Source organism: Oryctolagus cuniculus, chromosome 10 (assembly GCF_964237555.1).
Source record: "Oryctolagus cuniculus chromosome 10, mOryCun1.1, whole genome shotgun sequence".
Taxonomy (NCBI): domain Eukaryota; kingdom Metazoa; phylum Chordata; class Mammalia; order Lagomorpha; family Leporidae; genus Oryctolagus; species Oryctolagus cuniculus.
This window is the reverse complement of record NC_091441.1, coordinates 56,312,400-56,339,977: the sequence shown is the minus strand read 5'-3', so window position 1 is coordinate 56,339,977 and position 27,578 is coordinate 56,312,400. Positions and strand designations below refer to the sequence as shown.

General features: G+C 40.8%; 1 protein-coding gene and 1 long non-coding RNA gene across 4 annotated transcripts in view; one reads left to right on the top strand and one right to left on the bottom strand.

Moving 5' to 3' along the window:
- Nucleotides 1-27,578, top strand: part of GREB1L (GREB1 like retinoic acid receptor coactivator) — a 288,635-nt gene that overhangs the window by 67,663 nt on the left and 193,394 nt on the right. The window lies entirely within an intron of this gene.
- The window catches only part of LOC127492399 (uncharacterized), a 31,603-nt gene continuing 14,665 nt past the window's right edge, over nucleotides 10,641-27,578 (bottom strand). The window contains exon 3 of the long non-coding RNA XR_007921828.2: nucleotides 10,641-11,276. This is a non-coding gene — a long non-coding RNA (uncharacterized lncRNA). The remainder of the gene's footprint in view (nucleotides 11,277-27,578) is intronic.

The following is a 27,578-nucleotide window of genomic DNA, read 5'->3' as shown; positions in this document are numbered from 1 at the left end:
TTCTAGTCCCGGTCGGGGCGCCAGATTCTGTCCTGGTTGCCCCTCTTCCAGGCCAGCTCTCTGCTGTGGCCAGGGAGTGCAGTGGAGGATGGCCCAGGTGCTTGGGCCCTGCACTCGCATGGGAGACCAGAAGCACCTGGCTCCTGGCTTCAGATCAGCATGGTGTGCCAGCAGCAGCGCGCTGGCTGCAGCAGCCATTGGAGGGTGAACCAACAGTAAAGGAAGACCTTTCTCTCTCTCTCTCTCTCTCTCTCACTGTCCACTCTGCCTGTCAAAAAAAATATATCTGTGTATGCAAGGCGTTCGGCCTGCTGGTTGAGATGTCAGTTGGGGCACCTTGCACCTCATGTCAGAGTTCCTGGAATTGGAGTCCAGCTCCTGATTACAGCTTCCTGTAATCTCAGTGTGGACCCCGAGAGATAGCAGCAGTGGCTCAGATGGTTAGTCTCCTGCCACCCACCTGGGAGGCCTTGGCACCCAACTTCGGCTCTACCCAGCCTCAACTGTTTTGGACATCTGGGGATTGGATCAGCTAATGAGGGCTTCTCTCTTTCTCTCTGTTTCTCAAATAAAATTTTTAAAATGTTAACTCCTTAAAAGTGTGCAAGTTCAGGGGCCGATGCTGTAGGGTAGCAGGTAAAGCCGCCACCTGCAGGGGGCCAGCGTTTCATGTGTGCGCCATTTCTTGTCCTGGTAGCTCCACTTTCAATCCAGCTCTCTGCTATGGCCTGGAAAAGCAATAGAAGATGGCCCAGGTCCTTGGGCTCACGCACCCACGTGGGAGACCTGGAGGAAGCTCCTGGCTCCTGGCTTTGAATCAGCGCAGCTCCAGCGTTGCAGCCATCTGGAGAGTGAATCAGTGGATGGAAGACCCCCCCCCCCTCTCTCTCTCTCACTCTCTCTTCCTCTGTGACTCTGCCTTCAAATAAGTAAGTGTTTTTTAAAAAATGTGCAAGTTTAGAAAAAAGTGTGTGGCTTGATGGGATCAAAATGTAGGTTATTGTATTGGCTCTTGTGGTAAAGGCTTATTTGAACTTATTAAAGATAAATGTAACGCATTTAGCATTTATTTTGTAATATACATGACTAGAAAGAACTGCCATATTTATAATTTAAAATTGCCATAGTGATTCTCATTTCACAGAGGGAAAACCAAGGCCTGGAAAGTTAAATTTAGCTGAGGACACACTGTGAACTGAGTCAGGGGTTGAATCCAGCTCTGTTTGACTTCAGAGATCGAGCTCTTCATTAACACATCTCCCAATTTAAGTTTTTCTCAATTTAGAATTGTTATGAACTTCCCTAGGTGCTTTTCCCATGCTTGTTTGTAACCACTAAAATATTCAACTGTGTGGTTTTTTTTTTGCCTATGTTTTCATAGTGAAAATGTTTTGTGACTTAGAAGTTTTATAAAATAGTCCATTAACAAAGCATCTCATGAATTCAAATTTTAAAAATAGCTCTAGTAACAGTTCCTCCTCCTCCCCCCTGCATATTTATGGCTTCAAGAGCCTTTTATATCCTGAAACAGAGTAGTTAGGGAATTAGTCAGTTAAATTGGAGGACCCAGTCCATTCATTCCCAAATTTGAATAGGCTCCTGTAACCATCACACCCAGAGAATTCTTGCTTCTTCATGGTGGGGAATGACTTGTTATTTGAGTCTCTCCACATCTTAACCTAAAGGTCATGACCCTGGGCTCTGACTTCTTTCTTTTTACCCTTTCTAAGAGCAAATCTTAGTGATTGGGGTAGAGGCTTTGCTTTTCTTAACTAAGAGGATCTCCACTCCTGTCTGGCAGGCATGGTCAAGTTTTGAAGGTACAAGTTGAGGATCCCTTATCTAAAATGCCTGGGACCAGAAGTGTCTCAAATTGTAGAATTTTTTGAATGTTGGAATATTTGCACATATTTTGTTGATTGAACATTGGTGCTCAACAAGTTTCAGATTTTAGAACTTAGATTTTAGGAGTAGGGATTCTCAATCTGTTCCCTTTCTGGCTGAGAAAGTACTTGTGTTCTATGAGGATTTTTGGGTTTTGGTTTGTTTTCTTTTCAGGCCCAAAATAATTCACTTGCTATTATTTGCTGAAATTCCCTAAAAGTCTGTTGTAAAGTCATAGTAAACATTTGTACTTACCAGAATTTGCATTTTCACCAGACCCCAGCACAGCTGTAGAGAAAAGTTGAGAGATATGGTTGGAGAGGGCCAGATTACCTAACCAGATTTTCTCAACCTTTGTGGAGGGCGGGGAAGGTACAGGTGTGTAGGGATAATGCTTTCCCCTCAAACCATTAGGATGCTTTGACTTGTCAGAAAGAAGTCTCTGTGCTCCACACACATGACTACTTTATGGGGAAAAGGTAGGGGGAGCACTTACTGGAGAGTAGGACCTGTCAGTCATGGAAATCCCCTGAAGATTAAAAGTTTTTATTTAATTTTTTGAAAGAGTAAGAAAGAAAAAAAGAAAGGAAGGAATGAAGGAAGGAAAGGAGGGAGGGAAGGAGGGAGGGAGGGAGGGAGGGAGGGAAGGAAGGAAGGAAGGAAGGAAGGAAGGAAGGAAGGAAGGAAGAGCTCCCATCTGCTTGTTTATTCCCCAAATGCTCCCAACAGCTGGGGGCTGGGCCAGGCTGAAGCCAGGAACAGGGAACTCAATCCATGTAGGTGGCAGGGACCCAATTACTTGAATAATCACCACCGTTTGCCTTCCAGAGTATGCATTAACAGGAAACTGGAATTGTGTGTGGAGCTGGGACTCAAACCCAGGCACTCAGATGTGGGATACCTGTGTCCCAAATAACATATTAACTAGTGGGCCAAATGAATGCCTTGTGCTCCTAAAGATTTTTTTTTTTAAATCAAAGGTGTTATATGTACAATGTGATGTAGGAAGATTTTCCTGATAGAAACCTATAGAATAGAGAAGGGTGTCTGGGTTTGGTAGACCTGTAGGGGGGAGTTACAACAACTCCTAAGTAAGATAAGGGAGAGGCTAAGACTGAAGAGGATGCTCATGCTTAAGAATCTGAATAGAGGGGCCCGTGCTGTGGTGGAGCAGGTAAAGCTGCTACCTGCAGTGCTGGCATCCCATATAGGTGCTGGTTCGAGTCCCGGCTGCTCCTCTTCTGATCCAGCTCTCTGCTATGGCCTAGTATAGCAGTAGAAGATGGCCCAAGTCCTTGGGTCCCTGCACCCACATGGGAGACCCGGAGGAGGCTCCTGGCTCTTGACTTCAAATCGGCACAGCTCCAGCCATAGTGGTCAATTGGGGAGTGAACCAGCGGATGGAAGAGCTCTCTCTTTCTGTCTTTCCTTCTCTCTGTGTGTAACTCTGACTTTCAAATAAATAAATAAATCTTAAAAAAAAAAAAAAGAATCTGAATAGAACTGAAACACCCATCCCCATGGGTAGAGCTTGGAAGGAATTGCCACAGATACCCTTGTACCTTTTTGGAGACACCTTGAAACTTTGTGTTTTGTTTTAGTTTATTCTCTTGTGATATTCCTTGAGTCCGATGATTAAAATCTACTTGACATAAATAAGATCATCAACATTCAACCCTTTTTTGGCATGATCCCCGAGTTCCTGTTGGGTGGGATTATCTGACTGGAGGATTATTGGTGATTTCAAAGGAGAAATGGAAATAATGATGGCCATCGTTTGGTGCCTGGGCAGTGAGGAGGGGGTTCAGGAAATGGAAAGGCTAAAAGTCCAAGTATGAAAGGCTTGCACTTGTAGAAGAGTCAAGATGGAACATTGTAGTAGGAACCACACTCACATTCCACAGATTGTTGGGAAAGAAATATTGGAATTATTAGTATGCTGAATTGATTTGTTCTTCAAGGCTTAGCAGAAATTGTGCTTCTTCCATGAAATCTTTCCTTGTACCCCCAGTTCACATTCTACCTTCTCTTTCTTTCTTTTTTTTCGGGGGGGGGGGGCAGGCAAAGTTAGACAGTGAGAGAGAGAGAGAGAGAGAGAGAGAGAGAGAAAGGTCTTCCTTCCGTTGGTTCACTCCCCAAATGGCCGCTGAGGCCGGCGCACTGCACTGATCTGAAGCCAGGAGCCGGGTGCTTCCTCCTGGTCTCCCATGCGGGTGCAGGGCCCAAACACTTGGGCCATCCTCCACTGCACTCCCGGACCACAGCAGAGAGCTGGCCTGGAAGAGGAGCAACCGGGACAGAATCCAGCGCCCCCACTGGGACTAGAACCCGGTGTGCCAGTGCCGCAGGCGGAGGACTAGCCAAGTGAGCTGTGGCGCCTGTCTTACCTTCTCTTTCTGTCTATGTCCTACATGTTCTTTAATACTTCAACATTTTTTTTTAGTCCTGATATTTGAAAAGTACTATAGTCTTCCAATTTTCTAATAAATCACTTAGGGTTTGTTTCATTTTTTTTTTGTTTATGACTGTATCCTGTCTCCAAAAATAGATGATAAACACCTTGACGACATGGGCCATGTCCAACTCTTCTGCCTGGTTTCCCCGGGCTTTGCCCATTGGTCATTATATACAAATAATGATGATTTACTAAGATGAATCATTTGCCTGAAGGATTTGTGACTTTATGAAATAGCTGTGTTCAGGGGTGCTCATAGCTGAATATAATCAACTAAAAATAATTTGCCATATGCTTTTTCATTTTCCAAGTTTGTTGATGTTTCTAATTTTTTAAAAATGAAGGGGACAGGAAGAAAAAACAGAAGAATCTTCAAAAATGTAGTAAAAAAATGTGCATTTTAAGCTAAGCCAGAGCAATACTGTCAGATAATATGAGATCTTTTTGTGCTTTCAAGAACTCATGTCAAAACACATTTTAAAAAATTATAAATGTTTAAAATCTTAATAAAGCTATTTTCTAATCTTTTTATATTTATTCATTTTGCTTAGTTGTTTTTCTCATCTTGCCATTTGGGTTTCTTTCTTTTTTCTTTTTTTTTTCTTTTCTCTCAGTTTGGAAGTGATACCATTTGTTGTAGGAAGGTAACTCCTGGCCATATTTGTAGCCAAGAGTGTTGCTGGTCATCTGGATGTAACCTGCTAAGCCATTTAAACTGTTAGATTAAATTTTATGGGCAATATATTAAACTTAAATGCTTTAACAATTTTACTTAGTTTCTAATCATAACATGCTATTTTAATGCCTTCTAGAGTTAGGAAACCTAGTACTTGCTAGAATCCAAAAGCTATATTTATTTTGAAACTTGGGACCCTGAAAATTGATGGTGTCACCCAAATTTTGGGGAGGACAGGAGAGTTAGTTTAACTGTAGTTTTTGGGTTTTGGGCATTATGGAAAAAGAAGTGTGTATTACATATATAAAACTAGATAGAATTTGATTAGAATGAGTGAGACAGTTTACCAAGATTAAATCAACACTTAAAGAAAAAAAAAAAAGACCTAAGCTGAGGAAAGCCTTTTAAAAGAATTCCTTAATGAATCAATCAGTAGTTTATATCCTTAAAGAATTTTTTATGGTTTAATAATGAACATTTAAAACAAAACAAAAATAAGCCATTTCCTAACATTAGCCTTTCTGCCTATGGAGGTCATAAAAATTGTTAATGCAGACGAGGTTGCCTTCTGTTGTGTGATGCTAATAGGAAATGGATCATTGCGGTTTATGAGGTACTTAGCCATTTTGGTTCATGATAAATGGTTGACTTCAAGTGACATTCCTTGGTGATTCCCTCTATTCATCACCTGAAAGAATGGAACCCAAACATGAAGTTGATTTTGAAGTTGTCAGGAGTTTCACTGTGGTGTAAATCCATCATAAGCCAATGCTGTAATTGATTTAGGAAGAAGCCCTATGAGAGAAAACACTCATAAATGTTTTATGCCCCTATTTTCCTTTGTTCAAAAGCCAGTTTTGTGACTCTATCTTTTCCTCCTCTAACTCCTGTTGTCTCTTCCCTTTCCCCTCCCCCTCTCCAAACATTCCCATTTTGAAAACTCGGTGGATTTTATCTTTGCAGATTCTTTGATGTGATTAATTGTTTTACTTTATAAAATCATCCCAAAATAAGCAGAAAAAATGAAACGTATTTTCACCTTGTATGTTCAACGCTTGTGAGGCGTTGTAGAAATAGTATGGAAAACTTTTCATTGCTATGTTCTTGCTATTGTCCTGTTTTCTCCTCTTATTTGGGTCATCTTTTCTTAAAAAATACCCTCATCTCCTTCCTTCCCAGGACACACACCATCCCTAAGTAGGAAGGAAAACTGCTGCCTACTGGACTAAGGTCACGTTATCTGAGGTTGTTGCTCTTAGAAAATTATTTCCCAGTTTATATTCAGGGAGGCTTTTCTGGCACTGGAAGGTTTACCCAAGATCTAGTCATGCTTAATGTATGCCTAAAGGAAGTCTGAGTCTTTCCTGTGTTGTCTCAATGCTTGGAATGTTTATCTCTGAAGTGGAGCCTGTGTTTGATTCAGTAGCATGATGCTCTCTACTACTGGTATTTGGAGATGTTTGATATCTAGCAGGATGTTATTGGGAAAAGAAAATGTAAATGTTCCTGCAGGTTACCTTAGAATCCTGGAGTGTAATTGAGATACTGCTCCATTTATTTCACTGGATCTTAAAAGGATTTTGAGCCCCTTTATCTATGTGCATTGTTGGAGTGAGGGCGACAACAGGTTATTTTGTTTGCTTTGTAGAACTTAACAGGAGGAAACCATTCTTGACTTACTTGAGGTGCTAGTATCCTGGAAGCAGAGTTAGTGAAAATCTCCTGCCAGAGGCACATTCTCTCATAGGATTTTGTGGAGGCCAGCTACCCTTTTAGCAAATTGATATCAGTGTATACCTTGCTCACAAAGGATTTTAGACCAATAAATTGAATGCATTCGAGATGTCTGAATTTTTTCCTGCTCTAGAACCCATGACACTAGTTATATTTGGGGAGCAAGCCTAGAAGTACTGAAACAGAAATACTAATTTGATTTATTCTGGTCATTTTTCCTATTATACCCTTAGAAAATAACTCAGGACATATAATCTGATTACATCATTTTAGATAAATCCTGTTAGTCCTTTATAGCTGATTGTGACATCTGATTTAATGGAACAAACCATTTGCCCCCTAAATTTGTTGAATGAAAATAACTAATCTGGAATACTTTCTCAGCTCAGTTGAAACCATGAGAAAACCTCTAGATTGGCCAATTCTACTATGCTACACTAATTTTTCGGACTGTGGAAACACAACCATAATTGACTTTCTGATCTGTGTTTGCATGGGCTGAGGGGAGGTTGCCAAGGAGAAGAGCTGAGAAAGGGAAGGATAAAGGGGGAACCACATACTTGAGAGCTGTTACCACTTCCTAACTGACATGCTAACGTGAGCATGGATGGCGTTTTACTGTCTTTCTCCTCTTTTCATTTTATTCTCCCCCGCCCTGTCCCCAACATGGGCATAAGTATATATAGAAACTAAAGGAAAGTAAACTAAGACCTAAAGTTTGCAAACTTTTCTGGGGGTGGGGATAATTGTAAGAAACATACTTTACCACCCAAAAACTGTCTCAGGAGTATGTCTTTTGTGAAGGATGTAGGGGTTCTGTGTGCAGAGGATTTTAATTACTACCTTCATTCTACATTGCCAGACCTTTTGAATGCAATGTGTTCTAAGTGATCACAGGGGTCCCTTTAAGGTGAATTTTGAAATGTTCATGCACTGCATTCTCACTGCCCCTACCCTCATATATAGTTACTGTCAGCTCTTAGACTTGTGCAGAAACCACTGAATAATCCCTAAATTATTTGCTAAGTTAAAAGTAAGGGAAAAAAGTTTCCAAATGGAAAATTGGGAATTTTTTTTTAATTCTGAAATTTTTCAGAAATAAATTTGGGGGAACTTAATTTAAATTTCGATTTAAGTATAAATATAACATTTTCCAGAGACTTTCTAGTTGGTTTTGAAGTTCTCTAAAACTGAAGAATCCATTGGCTGTTAATGATTTTCTCTCTTCACTTACTGATCTGAAGGTGAGATGTTGGTTTTATCCTGTAGGTTGTTATGCTTCTTTGCACTTCAAAAAGATCTAAGGTCACTCCCTGATTATGACTTTGCCACTTCCTGTCCTATTGTCCTTACAAAGAAGTTTTGTGGGTTTAGACCTTTCTGTAAAAAAATCAACCCAAGTAAAAATTCTTGATATTTGCATGTCTGTTAAATTTAACACTTTGCTTTCCATTTGAACCTGTATAATTTATAATACTAGGATTTGAGAGTGCCTCCTTTTTAAAATATAATTTGTTATTTTAATTTTTAATTCTTTTTTTTAAAACAGATTCAATGTGCTTTGTAGATACAATTCTAAGTACATACTGATATTCCCTTCCTCCCTCCCTCCCTGCTGCCTCTTAAGAGTTGAAATGCCTTTGCATTCCCTTTCTTAATGAATTGTGTAATAGAGCAAGAGAGCCAGTCAACTAGCTGCTGAGACTGTGCTGGGGAATAACTGGGTCAGAAGAGGTTTGCATTTCTAGGAAATTCTGTTAATGTGCAATCAAAAAAAATTACTGATACATAATTAGTGCCTTTTAGTCAGTTACCCCTACAGAATTTGTACTTCTTTTTAAAATTTTATTTATTTATTTGAGAGGCAGAGAGAGAGAAAACAAGTGAGCACATGCAAGATGTAAATGCCCATAAAGACTGAGATGGGCCTAGTCCAAAGCCAAGAGCCGGGCATCCAGTCCTGATCTCCTATGCGGGTGGCAGGGACCCAACTACCGAAGTATCAACTGCTGCCTCTCATGGTCTGCATTAGCAGAAAGTTGGAGTCAGGAGCTAGAGCTGGGTATTAAACCCAGGTACTTCACTAAACACTGACCCTGGATTTGCTCTTCTTTTGATGTAGAAATACTGATAAACCACCCCCACCCCTGCAGTTCTCGTGGCTCTTAGATATCATCTGTGAGTGGCCATTGTGTTCGGCTTAAACTAGTAAACCAATGCATCTGGTACTGAATCAGTAAACTATTGCCTTGACTTGCTTTTCAAATGTTATTACTAAGCCAATATTATTATTTCCTCTGCTACAAGTAACTTTGTCAGTCATATGATTTCTAGTGGGGGAATACTTGAACTAAGTTGGTAAGAACATCAAGCAAACAAATCAAAGATGCTATTTCAGTTTTTGGTGTTATGTTTACTATTTCACGTCATTCTGTCAGTATGTAAAGCATGATAGCCTGCAGGGTAAATTTAAAGTCCTAGTCACCACCTCTCTTGAGTACAAATATGTTTCCAATAATATTTTTCATTTAGTTTGTTTTAAAAAGAGTATGTCTGACCTCTCTCTAAAACTCTAGCCTCATACATCCAACTACCTGTTGCACCTGCCCATTTGGATATTAATTGGTATCTCAAATACAGTATGTACAGAATATAGCTCTTAATTCCCCTACGTACCATTCCACTTACCTCATATCTGCTTTTCTCCATTTGTTCTCCCTTTCAGTTAAATGGCAATGCCTACCTGCTCAGGTCAAAAACCTAGAACTTACTTCCTTTCCCTACACATATTCTGCATTCAATCTACCAACAGGCCTATCTCCAGAGTAGGTTCCCAGTCTGTCCACTTCTTCTCATGTCTACTTTCTCACTATACTTCCAGCCACCATTTTCCCTACTTTGATGACCCCTGTGGCCTTGTCCCCTCTACACTCTATTCTCTGTGCAGAGCCAGAGGGATCTCTTTAAAGCATAAGTCAGATCCCCTCCAGTTCAAAACCCCACAGCAACATCTCATTACTCTTGGAAGAAAACCCAGATTTCTTGCCTTACAAGGCCCTGCATGGTCTGGAATCTGGCTGTTTCTACAGTCTTATCTCCCATCGCTTTCCTCTCACTTACTGGCCTTCTTTTTATTCCTCAAGCATACCCAGCTCATTCCCACCTCAGGGCTTTTGCCTTGGCTGATCTTTGTCTTGGAATGCCCTTTCCCCAGACCTGCATATGCTCCTCTTCTACTGTTCAGTTTTCCCTAGCTTGTCAGCTCCTCAGGGAGGCCTTCCCTGAAGCTCTCATCTGAATATATCCCTCTCTGCCCTGCTGATCTTCATTCTATTGCCTTACTCTATTTTTAACAAAGATAGCCATTTGAAGTTCTGACTTAGTTAGTTACCCAGTGTAATTTGCCCTCCCTCCTGAATGTCCATGTGCTTCATTAAGAACAGGGATCTTATTTATCTTGTCCAGTGAAGTACTCCAGTGCTTATAACATTGCCTGGTGTGTACCATAGCTGCTCAATGAACATTTGTGATTGAATTAGTGAATTAGCCCAAAAGGGCATATAAATGGCTGCATCAGAAAAGGTGGCATAGCTTATACGAGGGCATGTCAAAAAGCTTGTAGAAAAATAGAATTAAAAGATAACTTTATTTTTATGCAAAAATTTTGAAATTATTGCACAGTTTTTTTTTTCATGATATGCATTTTTCCATGAATGTTTGGAAGACCCTGATATTTTAGTGAGACTATTCTTGCCAAATTTTCAAGGCAATTAGGTAGCCCCTATTAATCTGTGACAAGGTCGCAGAGATTGGCAATCATAGTTGGCTTCTTTTTTTATTATTGTTAAATGAGGCTTTAAAAAATTATTTGAAAAGATAGACAGACAAGAGTAATCTTCCATCTGTTGATTTATTCCCCAAATGCCCATAACTTCTGGGGCTAGGCCACGCCAACACCAGGAGCTCAGAACCCATTATTAGTCTCTCACATCGGTGAGAGGTACCCAACTACTTGGGTCATCACCTGCTGCCTTCCAATGTGCACATTAACAGAAAGGTGAAATTGAGGTGGAGAAAAACGACTTCAGCCAAAGAACTCAGATATGGGATGTGGCATCACAAGTGACATCTTAATCACTGCACCAAACACCAGTCCCCTAAGTTGGTTTTTCTTTTTTTTAAAAAAAGATTTTATTTATTTGAGAGGCAGAGTTATAGATAGATAGAGGGGGAGACAGAGAGAAAGGTCTTCCATCTGCTGGTTCACTCCTAAAATTGCCACAACAGCCAGAGCTGGGTTGATCCAAAGCCAGAAGCCAGGAGCGTCTTCTGGGTCTCCTACATAGGTGCAGGGGCCCAAGCACTTGGGCCATCTTCCACTGCTTTCCCAGGCCATTAGCAGGGAGCTGGATCAGAAGAGGAGCAACTGGGACACGAACCAGCAGCCATATGGTATGCCATCGCCATAGGCGGGGGCTTAAGCTAGTGTGTCACAGCGCCAGCCCCATTAGTTTTCCTTTTGCAGACCTATGGATATAAAATGGTCATCATTTATCAATTTTGCATACCTTTTATTTGCAGCTTAATGTGTTACACTTTTGAACAACAGTACAAAATGTACTCCTTGAAGATAACAGTCTGAAACTGTGGCCAGTACTCATTATGACGAGCACAAGTTGCACCAAACAGGCAGTCGCTGTGCATACATCCCTCTCAAAAAGAAAACATCAAATTGCAGACTGTGATAAACAGTTCATTTAACCATAAAGTTTCTTAATATATAATGATTTTCCAGAAACTGATAAATATATAATGAAAATTTGACATTTATTTTGTGTCTGTAAATCTTTGCAAATCATGTTTAATAAATTGAGCATGCGCCTATAACAAAAGCAGAAGAAAGGAGAAAACGGATCATTTTCTTTCCCTTGCTACAGTTTGTTAATAAACGTCAGTGGGCTTCAGGCCACAGAGTCACCAAGTTAACAGATAATGATGTTTTGTTTTTGTCTCTTCTATTTCTGAGGTCACTCCTGAATTATTCTTAGATTCTCTCCAGTATTTTGTTGTGTTATTTTCTGTCATTTAATTGATAGTGTTTTCCTTTCTATTTTCTTAGCAGCCTTCAAAGTTAAGACTTTTCCCACTGATACTCTTCATAAATTTCCTAGTCTCATCTGTCTTCTGTGTTCTACTGCATGGTAGCAGTTTTCCCTTAGGAGTTCTGGGCCCCTTCCTTTCCCTGTATTCCGTTTGCAAATCCCCAACTCTGAGTTCTGCTGTATTCTCTCACAATCAAAGCTTAAGTTATATGCGACCATTATCATTCATTCCTCCTTTGATCAGTTCCCCTGATGGGAACTAGCTGGGAATCTAGAGTTGGTGAGTTTATGGCTCACCAAATGAGGTTTGGAAGAATTGAGAATTAAGATTCACAATCTCTCTGTTATTTGAACTTAACTTTCTTGGTAATTTAGATCTGATTTTTGTTGTGGGTGAAATACTGTTCTTAGATTATGGTGGTGACCCTAACATTCAGATTTTGACCAGTAAAGCAGAATGAGGGCTAAAAGTGATTCTCATTGAATCATGGATCAATTGATCATGAATTGTCCTGTTGAAGATTTCCAGACACCACCAATTAGGGAATAGGGATCACCTTGTTAAGGATGCCTTTTTCTCCTGCTGTCTCTACCCTTCTCTATCCTGACTCTCCCTACCTGGGAGGCTGCCGGTGAAGACCACAGCAGCAGCTCTTGTGCCCTGTGCCTTCTTCCCTACCAGCAGGGGATCCAAGGAAGAGAGGAGAGTGAGGTCAGGCTAATTATTCTCCTGCTCCCTCCTTGTGGGGTTGCCTTGGGCTGCTGTTGCCCCTCGACCTAAGGTCATGGTTCCTCACTATAAGACTTTCTCCTTTTGGGTTCCTGTAATCAATCCTCCCTCTCATCTCTTTTCCCCTAGGAGTGGTAACAGTTCTACTGTCACCAGTGCCAAATTAGAGCGCTAGCCTTGTAGTTGCCCTACAACATGTCCACATCTTAGCAAATGGTCCCATTCAGTAAAACTCCACATGTTATCCTAATCTGAAAGGGCCCTCTGTTTTTTGTTGAGATCTTATTTTACACAACTGTTAGACTATCTTGGATTTTGTATACTTTGTGCTTTTTTTAACATATAAAATATAATATATGTAAGAGTCTATGAAGAGGGCATAGAATAAAAGAAATTTGTCAAGAGAGAGGGGGAGAGAGAACCTACTTTACCTTATTTAGGATTCATTCAGTGTTAATTGAGCACTATGAACCACAAACAGTGCATGGGCCTCAGACAGATATTGGGTTAAGCACTATTTTGTCCCTGGAATTACATGTATTTTTAACTCTATATTTAGGGAGCATGCTAGTTGTTCAGATCACTGTAATTCACTGTCCTAGGCCAGGCAGAGATGAAGTCTTCCAGTCCAGCCTTATACAGTTGCCAGGATTAGGCTAAGAGCTCATCACTACCAGTACTGTCATCATTGTCATGGTTCTGCACGGAGCTGACGATGAACATAGTGAGGACTTGGGCTTTGCCATAATTGATTTTTAGGGTGTTATTACCACCCAGTTCTTTGCATGAGCCTGCAGGAGTTTTTTACCCTGTGATTTAGTTTCTTCTTTGGTTGGGTCATACCACTAGTTTTGCATACTTCTTTAATACCTGGTTTCTGAACCTCTGCCAATTTTCTTTGTGGCCCCAGACTGAAGAGGAAAGTGTCAGCTAGATTTCTGTGCCTTGATGGCCCAGGGAGCTGTGGGCCCTCATTAATCTTCATTTATCTCTTTTCACAAGAACTTGATCAGAAAGCAGACCATCAGCCTATCTGGTTGTGGCCTGGTGTCTGGTTCTAGTCTGTCCTGTTCTTAGTCCCCAATGCCTTGTTCTATAAGGGACCTCTGTGATTCTCAAGCATGAATATTTTTTGAGCTCACAACAGGACCTCTTCCTTCTGTGCCTTCATTTCTTTGGATGGAAGTCTTCCATTGTCAGAGAAACCCTTCTGGGCAGATGGAAGATTTCAGTTAAGTACAAGTTTCTTTTCTTCACATTGGCATTGCACAAAACATATCCAGTGGGTGTACTTCACAAGCAGGAGTCTGTGGTTAAATAAATTTGGGCAACTGTCTTTAAAGTGTCTTCACTGTAGGACATCTCTGAGGCTGTGATGGTTTTGCCATATTTTAGGAAAACCTGCTTGGCGTAGTTGAGTTGAATCCTCCAAAACCTCAGCTGTCTGACTTTTCCCTTCATCACTCTCCACGCCTAACTGAAAAGAGCTGTTAGAGTTAGAAGACACAATATTAGGCAGATCAAGAAAAATGTGACTCTCTACTCTGTGTGAGAGAGAACAGAGTGTGCAAACAGTCCTGCCCAGTTAGGAGGCCTGTGGCCACCTTGAGTATTCTCACGTAATGATGCTTTGGCAGTCTGGCACTTCATGTTCCAAGCGGGGGCATCATCAACCTACACTCCACCAGGAACTTTCCCTGATAGCTGTAGGGGAGAAGCCGGGTACTGCTTCTCACCATGACCTTGTTTGAATGTTCTAGGGATCATGGAGGCAGTCAGAAGAAAATTCACTCACTTTACTGAATGACTAGGACCTGAGCTGTATCCCAGCTGTATCATGAACCAAAGCTTTACTTCTTCTGCCTGTCCTGAGGTTCACTTGTGTTGCTGGAAGTATCCTAGACAGAATACATAACAAATGACCATACAACAGAATCTCCAAAAGAACTTCCCAATGGTTCTGTAAAGTATTTACCTTCCAAGAGGTGACATTAGAAGTCAGAGGGGCATTAAAATGTGTTGGCTTTCAAAATCATTGAGAACTTAAACATTGACACCTATTGGACAAATGATTTGATCATCGTGGGCTGAAGTGATAAGGGCTAAACTAGGTTGGAAGTGGATAAGAGAAAATCAAGTGATGTTTCAGAGATGGATGTATAGGCCTGTGCATCTAGTTAGACAAGGGAGCAACAGAGAAATAGTAAAAGGTAAAATCACTTCAGTTGTCCAACTCCAACTGGATTTTCATACCTGCTTCTGCATTTAATATGTTATGATATTATGTCACGTAGCCTCTGGAAAACTCCACTGTATGTTCTTGAGAAAATGAGCAAAAAAAAAATAAATTCCAACTTAATAGCATTAGGAAAATAGTTTTGATTTTGCAAACACCCTGCAATGATTTCAGATACTTCACCGTCCCTAATACTACACTTTGAAAATAGCTACTATATAGAAAAGCAGGCTGCAAAATTTTACTCATTTCATATCTGTTAGAGTAATCATCCCTTCAACTACACAGATATGTTATACACACTATGGGTAAGAGTTTAAATAATTATTTCTCCTACTGTATTGAAATATTTTACACATTGTAAAAAGCACACAGAAGTTTTTAAGGTTAAGACTCAAAGCATGAACAAGAGTTTGAAATGTTTTCTTCCTATACCTCAAGTATTATCTTGCATAACCCAGACTTCCTTAGAAATTCATTGTTGTAGAGGATGTTTAGGTTTTCCTAAAATATGGCAAAACCTAAGGCCTTTGGGTTTGGTGAGTAAAAGGCCTGAATTGTCAGACTTGGAAGAAACAATGTCCATAAACTGATAAAATAGAAGTAAAGTCTACAAAGAGTTAAGGGAATGATGGTGGGTGAGGAAGTCAAGGTAAACTTCCCCAACACTTGGTAAGGTGCACAAAGACAATAATTGATTTCCTTGTCCAGGAAAGAATTAGGCAAAAGGGATATTTCAGTTAAGATACTTAAAAAAAAAATCAGTTATCAATGCAAGCATTAGTTATCTTTCACTTCTCTCAGAAGAGTAAAATAAAACAAAAAAGTCCATGGTAGAGATTTTGGAGATACTCTGAGAATGTCAATCAATGTAAATAGCTAATAGTTGCATGAAGGTTTCATTATTCTAAGTAGGTCAGAACAAGTAATTCTAATGGTTTTAAATTGGCATGATCAGACAGGACTGGTCTCTCCTTTTACAATGTTCACAAATTAATGTTTTTTTCCCATAAATGAGCCATATTTCAGAGATAATCCTCTGAAAAATAATGAATTTTACCCAAAGTGGAACCTATCCATCTGCCTGATTTGTATATCTTTCTCTCTTTCAGGCACATGTACTGCCAACACAGGAACTTTATTCTAAAGATGCTACCTATTCCCAGAAAGGTCTCAGTTGGAACATAGGATTTCTTTTTTTTTTTTTTTTTTAATATTTATTTATTTACTTGAAAGTCAGAGTTACACACAGAGAAAGAGAGGCAGAGAGCGAGAGAGCGAGTGAGAGAAAGAGAGAGAGAGAGAGGTCTTCCATCTGCTGGTTCACTCCCCAATTGGCCACAATGGCTGGAGCTGCGCTGATCTGAAGCCAGGAGTCAGGAGCTTCTTCTGGGTCTCCCATATGGGTGCAGAGGCCTAAGGGCTTGGGCCATCTTCTACTGCTTTCCCAGGCCATAGCAGAGAGCAGAGTCAGAAGTGGAATAGCCAGGACTCAAACCGACGCCCATATGGGATGCTGGCTCTGCAGGCGATTATTTTACCTGATACACCAAAGTGCTGGCCCCAGGATTTCGATAGGTAAAGGAAAGTGTCCTTGGTGGTAGAATTTTAACAACTGTAAATGAAAAATAAGGGGACAGTATTGTGGCATAGCAGGTAACCCTGCTGAGCATAATACCAGTATCCCATGTGGACCTCAGTTCATATCCCAGCTGCTCCATTTATGATCCAGCTCCCTGCTAATGGCCTAGGAAAAAAGATGGCCCAAGTTTTTGGCCACTCACATGGGAGACCTGGATGAAGCTCCCAGCTCCTGACTTTGGCCTGGCCCAGCCCTGGCTATTGCTGCCATCTGGAGAGTAAACCAACAGGTGGGAGATCTCTACCTCCCTCTCCCTTTCTCTTTATAACTCTGAAAATAAATAAGTCTTTTTTTAAAAAAAAAGGAAGGCAATCACCAAAATAAGTCCCGGAACAAATCATTTTGTTGTGGGAAATGAAATTAAAACATAAGTTTATTTTGGTGCAAAAAAAAAAAACTTAAAATCCCCAGGTAGACTTTCTTTTTAAGATTTATTTATTTATTTAGAAGAGTAATAGAGTGAGAGAGGGAGAGAGGTCCTCCCTCCACTCCTCAAATTACCACAACAAGCCAGGGCTGCACCAGGTGGAAGCCAAGAGCCAGGAACTCCATCCTGGTCACTCACATGGTGGCAGGGGGCCAAGTACTTGAGCCATCTTCCACTGCTTTCCCAGGCACATTAGCAGGGAGCTGGATCAGAAACAGAGCAGCTGGGACTTGAACCAACACTCCAATCCAGAATGCTGCCGTTGATGAAGTGGCTTAACCCACCGCACTGCAGCCGGGCCCAGTTTTTTCTTAATGTTTATTTTCCGTGAAAAAAAAATTTTTTTGACAGGCAGAGTTATATAGAGACAGAGAAAAAGGTCTTCCTTTTTCCATTGGTTCACTCCCCAAATGGCCGCTACGGCCAGCACGCTGCGGCCCGCACACCATGCCGATCCGAAGCCAGGAGCTGGGTGCTTCCTCCTGGTCTCCCATGCGGGTGCAGGGCCCAAGCACTTGGGCCATCCTCCTCTGCCCTCCTGGGCCACAGCAGAGAGCTGGCCTGGAAGAGGAGCAACCGGGACTAGAACCCGGGGTGCCAGTGCCGCAGGCGGAGGATTAGCCAAGTGAGCTGCGGCCTAGTTTCTGTGAACTTTTAAAAGACTTCCCCTATGTATGGGTTTCAAATTTTTTCCCACCAAAATAAACAGCTTTTAATTCCATTTCCAGAAACACTTTGAAATATCCTCACACTGTATGTTGTGATGATAAAACCAAAAATGTGTTTTATTCAGTGCTTACTAAATGCCAATAATTGTTGTGATGACTCAGGGAACCGCCTGCAATCCTCAGGACATCCCCGCAAGGTCAGTGGGATTGCCAGTGTTTTGTAGAGGAAGAGACTTTGAGAGCTGAGGAAACTTAAACACGGTTGCCCAGCTAGTAAGAGACAAAGGAAGAGTGTGAATGCACAGACAGACTGCTTTTACTCCCATGATGTGGAATAGCTATTTCCCTTTCCATTTCCATAGTGATCCCAAATAACAGAGCATTCCAAATGTTCTGGTTTGTGTATAATTTTCTAATGTATGTTTATGACAGACCAAGCATGCCAACAAAATATGAAAAAATATCTGCATTGTAAATGTTTTCTCCTCACTCTTATCTTTCCACTAATCCTCAAAACAAAACAAACAAGCAAAAAAAAAACACACCACAACAAAAACTTCCTTCAAACTTGGGTCCAAAGCACATTTCTTGGAATGTTCTGAAATAGGTGGCTCAGGTTTATGTCATCTCCTGAAGCCAAATGACACTGTTATTTTCCCATCCTTTTTTTTTTTTTTCAGATTTATTTATTTATTTGAGAAGCAGAGTTACAAACAGAGAAATTGAGAGAGAGATCTTTCATCTGATTGTTCACTCTCCAAATGGCCACAAAGGCCAGGGCTGGTCCAGGCCAAAGCGAGGAGCCAGGAGCAGCCAGAAGCTTTATACAGGTGTCCCACATGGGTGCGGGTGCCCAAGCACTTGGGCCATCCTTCACTGCTTTCCCAGGCCATTAGCAGGGAGCTGGATTGGAAGCAAAGCAACCAGGACTCGAATGGGCACCCATATGGTGTGAAGGCATCGCAGGCGGGGTTTTATCTGCTACACCACAACACCAGCCTCTGTTTTTCTGTCCTTATGGAGAGTACAATGGTGATTGCTCCTTTTATTTTTCTCTCCTCGCTGTGCTTATATGGGCATTTTCTCCTAAATATGAATTTTAAATAACCATGTACCAATCTCTTGCTTATCCTGGTGTCAAAAGTAGGTAGTTCTTTGCCCTGAGTGGTAAGGTAGAACAATAAGGGAATTTCTGCACGAGGAATTACTTGGTGTGTGGGAATTATTTGTGTTGCCTGTTTGCCTCTTCCTGCTACTCAGGATTTTTACCGAGGTAGCCTAGTTATTGTGGTTCAGATTCTAGGTTGCTATAGTGAAGATGCTTCTACTCTTTGCCACTATTTCTTTAAAAGACTTACTCTTTAAACAACCCATTCTTAGAATTTTCTAAGATAAAGGGATCAGATGGTTTAGGAAGACTGGAAAGATCTCACTGGCTTTGCAAAAGCTTGGGAACAGATACTTGGAAAACTAGTAAACTGCTCAAGGCCAAAAATGATGATTTATCGTTTCTTAGGCCTGTAGCACATGGAACAACATTTGCTTGACACATAGCAGGCACTTGGTAAATATTTGTTAAATAGGAAATGATGGCAGGTTGATTAGGACTACAGAAGGAACATCGCAACAAGGTCAGGGTATCTGATATGTGAAATGGGGAAGAACCCATTGCACATTTATAACTTGGTGTTTTCTGATTTCCTGCCTCATGGTTTGTATTCTGTGATAATTTTAGATCAGAACTGAACAAGGGACCAGATAATAAATATTGTAGACTTTGTAGAATGGCCTTATATGATCTCTCTGGCAGTTACTGAACTATGCCAATGAGTTGCAGGCACAGCTGTAGCAATCAGGGAAATGAATGAGCATGTCTATGTTCCAGTAACATTTTATTTGTTAAAAAGACCTGTGGGCTGAATTTGGCAGGAGGGCCGTGGTTTAGCCATACCTGATTTGAAGGATTGACATTTAACATCCCTATCAAAATATCCTTTGTAAATCAGCTTCCTATTTTCAGACAAAATAACGATATGTAAAGTCTTTAAAACAGGCATGCCCTTGGTATCTATTAATGCAGGTGGGTGGATTTGGCCTGTAGGTAGGAGAAGTAATAGTTGCATTCAGTGAGATCCGTTAAAGTAACTGCTGGTTTAAGATGTTGGTCTTTAACGGTTTATGCCCTTTGGCCCATTAATTTTTCTTCTTAGTGTGTATCATAAGAAGCAAACAGAGGTGGGCATTGATTGTGTGCAACTGGCTAAGCAACCACTTGGGATATCCTATCTGGTATTGAAGTACCTGGGATGCAGTCCCGCCTCTGCTTCCTGGCAAAGTACACTCGGGGAAGTAGCTGATAAGGAGTCAAAGTACTTGGGTCCCTGCCGTCTATGTAGGAGACCCAGATTGAGTCCCTGGCTCCTGACAAGCCTGGCCCAGCCCTGGTTATTGAGCACATTTGGCGAGTGAATCAGAAGATGGAAGATACCGTTCACTGCCTTCTCTCTCTGTGGTGAGGTGGTGGAGATCATTAGCAACTCATTTTATTCTGAGTCTGGTGAAATTTTCATCAAAATAAGTGATTTTTATGTATGTATATATGTTAAAGTAACTCAAACCAGTTTTTAAATCCAGAAATTAAAACTGTGTTTTCTCGGATCTTGGATACATTTGTTAATTGGATAGAAGGAAGCATACGATAGACAGATTTCTTCCAAATTCATTTAGAGGCTAGGTGCACAATGTAGCTATTAATTTTACTACAGCTATTAATTTTCCTGCCTATAGTCTTCTTATTGTAATAAACCAGGGAAGCATATGTTTGTGACAAGCAAAATGCAACTCTGCTATCTTTAGTACTTGTGTTATTTAAGGCTTTGGCAGAACTAGGACACGTGCAATTTCCTTTTGTTCCAGTCTTTGGCTACATGGTGGAAGGGAGAGATCTGGCTCAAATTATAGAAAACTCAAAAAGGTTCAATATTAAATCAAAATACTTTTAAGATTACAGCAAAAATTTGTCTCCCAGATCTTTTTATCTCTGCCAAATGGCAGTGACTCATTTTGAAAGTGGCTGAGAGATGAAGCCAGGATTGATGGGCAGATCACCAGGTACAGAGATTATTCTTGCTCTATCCATGCGCTTTTGTGTTTTGGGGACTTTCTGAATTTCCTTTCTCCTATGTTAGCTGGCACTAAAAAACCACTCCCTTACTACTGGACCGTTATAAAAGATTGTAGGATATATTTCCTGAAATTGTTGAAAAGAAAGTATATAAATGCAAAGTTTTATTGCCTCTGTTGTTGCCATCACTTGTTAGTATGACTTTATTTTTTTTTTTTAAGATTTACTTTATTTATTTGAAAGGCAGAGTTACAGAGAGGCAGAGGCAGAGAGAGGTCTTCCATCCACTGGTTCATTCCCCAGATGGCCACAGCAGCCAGAGCTGCACAGATCCAAAGCCACTAGCCAGGAGCTTCTTCTGGGTCTCCCATGTGGGTGCAGGGGTACAAGCACCTGGGCCATCTTCTACTGTTTTCCAGGCCAAAGCAGAGAGCTGGATCAAAAGTGGAGCAGTCGGGACTCAGACCGGCGCCCATATGGGATGCCGGCACTGCAAACAGGGCTTTAACTTGCTGCGCCACAGCACCAGCCCCATTAGTATGACTTTAAAAATTGATCTTACCATTTATTAGCAACTAGATGTAAGTTTATTGAGATAAGCAGCCTCTTTGCTAAAAATATTTTTAAAATTCCCCTGTCCAAAGTTGTCTAATGTTAAAGAATAATTGCAAACTCATTGAATCATAATTCTGTAATGAAAAAACAAAATGATTTATCAGGTGTTTTTCATGGGGCTAAGCTCCTGTTTATGTTCCTCGCAACTAAGAACCAAAAGCCACTGAGCTGCTTAGGTAAGTTTTGACTCTGGGTAACCTTGATTGAGTCTCTAACTCCACTGGCCTGTTTCCTCATATGAAAAATTAGTGTATATCATATCCCTTAAGATTGGTATAAGAGTTAAATGAGATGATACTGTAAAAAAATAGCTGCTTAGGATATAATGTGTAAATATCCAATAAATGTTTAGAGAATTTAAATCTATTTATTAGTCCACAGCAAAAGAAGAAAATTAAAGAAAAGAGTAGCAAGCAATGTGGACTAATGCTTAAATTCAGATAAAGACCACGTGGTCCATAACTGTATCTTACAGGGTTTTAAAATTCTTTTTTCCACCAGATAGATATAGAAGAATACTGGTATTAAAAATTATAGATTCTGGCCGGCGCCACGGCTCACTAGGCTAATCCTCCTCCTGTGGCGCCGGCAGACCGGCTTCTAGTCCCGGTCGGGGCGCCGGATTCTGTCCCGGTTGCCCTTCTTCCAGGCCAGCTCTCTGCTATGGTCTGGGAGTGCAGTGGAGGATGGCCCAAGTGCTTGGGCTCTGCACTCGCATGGAAGACCAGGAAAAGCACCTGGCTCCTGGCTTCGGATCAGCGCGATGCGCCGGCCGTGCGGCCATTGGAGGGTGAACCAATGGCAAAAGGAAGACCTTTCTCTCTGTCTCTCTCTCTCTCACTGTCCACTCTGCCTGTCAAAAAACAAACAAAAAAACTCAACTCTATAGATTCTTTTAATCATATACCTCTTAAAAATTGGTCTTGTTTCTTCCAAGGAACTCATATGACCTTGAAAACAAGGTCCACATCTATGGGTCAAAATGTTTATTATTGGTCTCTACTTCATAATACATAACATTTTCAAAACTCAAAACAATGCAAATCCATTAAGTTTGAAATTCAGATACTTTTTTATGCATATTCTGTTTTCTACTTTCTTGAAAAGGAAGCAGATGATATGTCAGTATATTTTTTATATATTCATATATATGTAACTGAAGAACATTTATTTCCCACTAAGAGTTTACCTTGAGGATATGACTACACTGAGCTCCCCACCCATATTGAAAGGTTAGTACAGTAGCTGTTACAAAGCAGATCTCAACAGTCTGAAGCTCTGGAACCAGCACTAACTGACAAAAAACAACTTCCATTTAAATCCTCATAATAATGTTTAAGGGAGTAAAAGAAGAGAAAAAAATGGGGCAATAGGAGTTTCAGGTTGAACAAGATCCTCACATTTCATCATACTAATGCATTCAGTCTTGGCTACAGTGTGACAACCTGGCAAGAGGATTGCTATTATACAAAACTCCCTGTACTGCAAGCAGTATACCCCCGGGGTTCCAAGCCCACCCCACCCCGCTAATGCTTCCAGCTCCATTATTTTCCCACCTGTCGGGCATGTGGGCTGAGGAGCATGGCAGATATTTTCTTTGATCCAGTGTTGTTATAAAGCTGGTATGTCCGGATATCAGCTCGGTAAACAAGGCAGCTAAGGTCTGCCGGATGATTGATAGAATCAAACAGCCCACTGATAACATAAGTGATAGATGGGCTCTTGGGAGTCATCGTTTTCAGATGTTCCTCATGGAATTTACTAATACTTTCTATGCATTCATTCACAGATTCATAGTCAGTTTAGTTCTGCCATGTGGCTCTTGCTAGGCTGTACCAGCAAAATGCTATGAGACATCATGATGCCAAACTCTTCTGTCTGCAGCCACTCTGTATGTGTTTGAAGAGCACTTATTTCATCTTCGATAGCCAGTAGTGAAAAGATAGAATTTAAAGCTAATAAATCAAGTATAAAGGTATAAGTCAAATGAAGTCTATGAAGATAAAAACTCAGGAATATTATAATCATATAATATATTGAAATCATGTGGAAGAGTGAAAAGTTTGGGGGAAAGAATAGAAATAAACTAAGTTTGTCATTATTCATAGTGTGAAGTTAGTATGTAATGTATAAGAAAGTGGGCCAGTGTTGTGGTATAGTGGGTAAAGCTGCCACCTGCAGTGTTGGCAATCTATATGGGCGCCGATTCAAGTCCCATCTGCCTCACTTCTGATCCAGCTCTCTGCTATGGCCAGGTAAAGTGGTGGAAGATGGCTCAAGTCCTTGGGCCTCTGCGTGGGAGGCCTGAAAGAATCTCCTGGCTCCTGGCTTCTGATCGGCGCAGCTCCAGCTGTTGCAGCCATTTGGGGATGAACCAGCAGATGGAAAAACTTTCTCTCTCTTTCTCCCTCTCTCTCTCTCTCTCTGCCTCTGCCACTGCCTTTCTAATAAATAAATCTTTTTAAAAATTTATAAGGAAGTTTAAGTGTAATCTATGAAGTTGAAAATGATCAAACAAAACACCTCAAAATTATCAGAATAAACATGTATCTACAGATACAGTACACATGGTAAAATATTTTCTTTTGAAAAAAGGAAAGAAGCAATAAAACCAAAGCATAATATTAAAAATTTTAAATTGAGGGGCTGGAGTGGCATGGCAGGTAAAGCTACTGCCTGTGATGCTGACAGCCCATGTTTGTGCTGGTTCGAGTCCTAGCTGTTTCACTTTCAGTCCAACTCCATGCAAATGGCCTGGGAAAAGCTGAAGATGGCCCAAGTGGTTGGACCGCTGCATACACGTGGGAGTCCTGGATGAAGCTCCTGGCTCCTGGCTTTGGGCTGCCTCAGCCCTGGCTGTTGCAGCCAGTTGAGAAGTGAGTGACCAGATTGAAGACCTCTTTCTCTCTCTGTCTCTCCCTCTACATAACCAGGTACTCCAGTATGCAATGATGTGACCATATGTCCCAATCTTAGATAATCTAATATAAAATGGAGAAAGAATAAATCACAAAATTAGAAATACTAATAGGAGGGCCGGCGCTGTGGCGTAGCAGGTAAAGCTACCACCTTCAGTGCCAGCATCCCATATAGGTGCTAGTTTGAGTGTCAGCTGCTCCACTTCCCATCCAGCTCTCTGCTATAGCCTGGGAGAGCAATGGAGATGGCCCAAGTCCTTGGGTCCCTGCACCCACATGGGAGACCAGGAAGAAGCTCCTAGTTCCTGGCTTTGGATTGGGGCAGCTCCGGCCATTGCCACCCTCTGGAGAGTGAACCAGCGGATGGAAGACTTTTCTCTCTCTGCTTCTGCCTCTCTGTAGCTCTGCCTTTCAAATGAATAAATAAATCTTAAAAAAAAAGAAATATTAATGGGGGACCTAACAAAAAAGGGTGGTTAAAAGAATTTTAAAAGGCAATATTGGCCAACCTATACAGATAAGAATGTGAATGGAATAGATAACTTTATTGCAAAATATAATTATCAATACTGACTTCAGAAGACAGTATAAACTCACCCATTATAATAAAGAAGACAGAGAAATTATTGAACAGCTACTCCCTAAAAGAGCACCAATCCCAGATGTTTTCATGGGACAATTCTATTAAACATCTAAGAACAAGATTTTCGGCTAATCTAAACTGTTTGAAAGAAGGGAAGCTTAAAAATTCTTACGATGTTTCCATGACATTGGTAGCAAATCTCAGCAAAAATATCACAAAATGAATAACTAGAGAATTCAAAAGTGTTCTGAAAAAATGACATACCATTGCCAAGTAGGGCTCATTCTAGAAATTCTAAAATTGTTAAAATATATTTTTGTACTAATGGGAAAGGCATATGATTTTCTCTATACATTTGAAAAAGATGCTTTAAAAAATCCAGCATCTGTAGGTCGGTGCTGTGGCACAGTGGGTTAAAGCCCCAGCCTGCAGCGCCGGCATCCCATATGGCCGCCGGTTCGAGTCCCGGTTGCTCTCTGCTATGGCCTGGGAAAGCAGTGGGAGATGGCCCAACTCCTTGGGCCCCTGCACCCATGTGGGAGATCTAGAAGAAGCTCCTGACTCCTGGCTTCTGATCAGCTCAGCTCTTGCCATTGCAGTCATTTGGGGAGTGAACCAGTGGAATGGAAGATCTCTCTCTCTCTCTCTCTCTGGCTCTGCTTCTCTCTGTAACTCCTCTGTCTTTCAAATAAATAAAATAATTATTAAAATTAAAAAAAAAAATCCAGCATCCGCTCTTTGTTAAAAATTCTCAAAAATAGCAAGAGATATATGCTTCCTTTGTGTGATACATTATGTATCCAATTCTAAACCAGCATCATGGTTACTGGGAATATACTAGAAGCATTTGATGTAAGGTTGCTTACTGTTTCCAACCTGACTTATCATCACTGTGGGCTGCTAGTCAATAAAGTTTGAAAAGAGAAAGAGTTAAAAATGTAAGAAATAAAAAAGAGGAAATGACATTTTTAAGGAAATTTCTTTGTTTTCTTGAAAGTCACAGTGACAGAGAGAAAGAGAAAAAGAAATGTTCTATATGTTGGTTCACTCCCCGCATGCCCACAACAGCCAGGACTAGGCCAGGCTGAAGTCAGAAGACAGGAACTCCAATCTGGTTTCCCACATGGGTGGCAGGAACCTAAGTACTTGGGCCATCATCCACTGCCTGCCAGGTACTTTAGCAGGAGGCTGGATAGGAAGTGCAGAGTAATGGAACTCAAATGAGGCACTCTCCTATGGATTGCAGGCATTCCGGGCAGTGGCTTAACCTACTGAGCCATAATGCCCAACCTGAAGGTGACAATTCTATTTGCTGACAATATGATCATCTCATACTTTCATGAGAATAAACTGAAAAGCTATTATAAACAAGAAGAGAACTGAAAGGTGGCTGAATATATAATTTAAATTTTAAAATATGTAGTCATATACCTGTATACAAACAACTGACTAGAAGATGTACTAAAGAAGATCTCATTTGTATTAGTGAGAAATGGGGGAAAAAGTCAACAGCAAACACTTAAGCAGAATCATGCTTGATGAAGAGCAGTGATTGTTAACTGGGGATGATTTTGCCTCCCAGGGTACATCTGGCAACATCTAGAGACATTTTTGATTGTCCAATGTCAGTAGTATTGAGGTTGAAAGCCCTGATCTAGGTGAAGAAAATTTTATTTATTTATTTTAAAGATTTATTTATTTAAAAGGTAGAGTTACAGAGAGACAGAGGCAGAGACAGAGAAAGAGGTCTTCCATCCACTGGTTCACTCCCCAGATGGCTGCAACCACCAGAGCTATGCTGATCCGAAACCAGGAGCCAGGAGCTTTTTCTGGGTCTCCCACATGGGTGCAGGGGCTCAAGGACTTGGGCCGTTTTCTACTGCTTTCCCAGGCCATAGCAGAGAGCTGGATTGGAAGTGGAACAGCTGGGGCCTGAACTGGCACCCGTCTGGGATGCCAGCACTTCAGGCAGCAGCTTTATCAGCTATGCCACAGTGCCAGCCCCAGAAAATTTTAAATCACTACCTAAGACCACAGAGGAAAGCTAATCCATTTTCTTGAAAAATGGAAGTTCCTAAATAATAAGATACATACATTTTCTCTCAATTCATATATAAATTTTATGAGATATCGGTAAAAATAAAATGAACCACAAAAATTGATTCTAAAATTCATAAATTAAATTAAGTAAGAATCTAAGAAAATTTCTCAGTAAGAACAGTAGTGGTGCAGAAAACAATCTGTATGAGATATTAAAATATTTCTAAAGCTATGATAAATATAATATTGAATTCATAATAACAGCTCAATACATACTGGAATTTAGGATATAATTAAGAAGACTTCAGATCAGATCAAACATTATTCAGTAACTTGGTTTACACCAATTGGCTGCAATCTGGAAAAAAAGTAAAATTAGATCTTTATTCCATATGTTATAGTACCAAAATAAAATGCCAGATTAATTAAATATTTAAATGTAAAAATTAAAGTAGTAAACATGAACTTTTTTTCCTTAATCTAAGGTAGGAAGAGCTTTTTTTTGTTTTTTTTTTGTTTTTTGTTTTTGTTTTTTTGTTTTTGTTTTTTTTTTTTTTTTTGACAGGCAGAGTGGACAGTGAGAGAGAGAGACAGAGAGAAAGGTCTTCCTTTGCCGTTGGTTCACCCTCCAATGGCCGCCGCGGCCGGCGCGCTGCAGCCGGCGCACCGCGCTGATCCGATGGCAGGAGCCAGGAGCCAGGTGCTTTTCCTGGTCTCCCATGGGGTGCAGGGCCCAAGCACCTG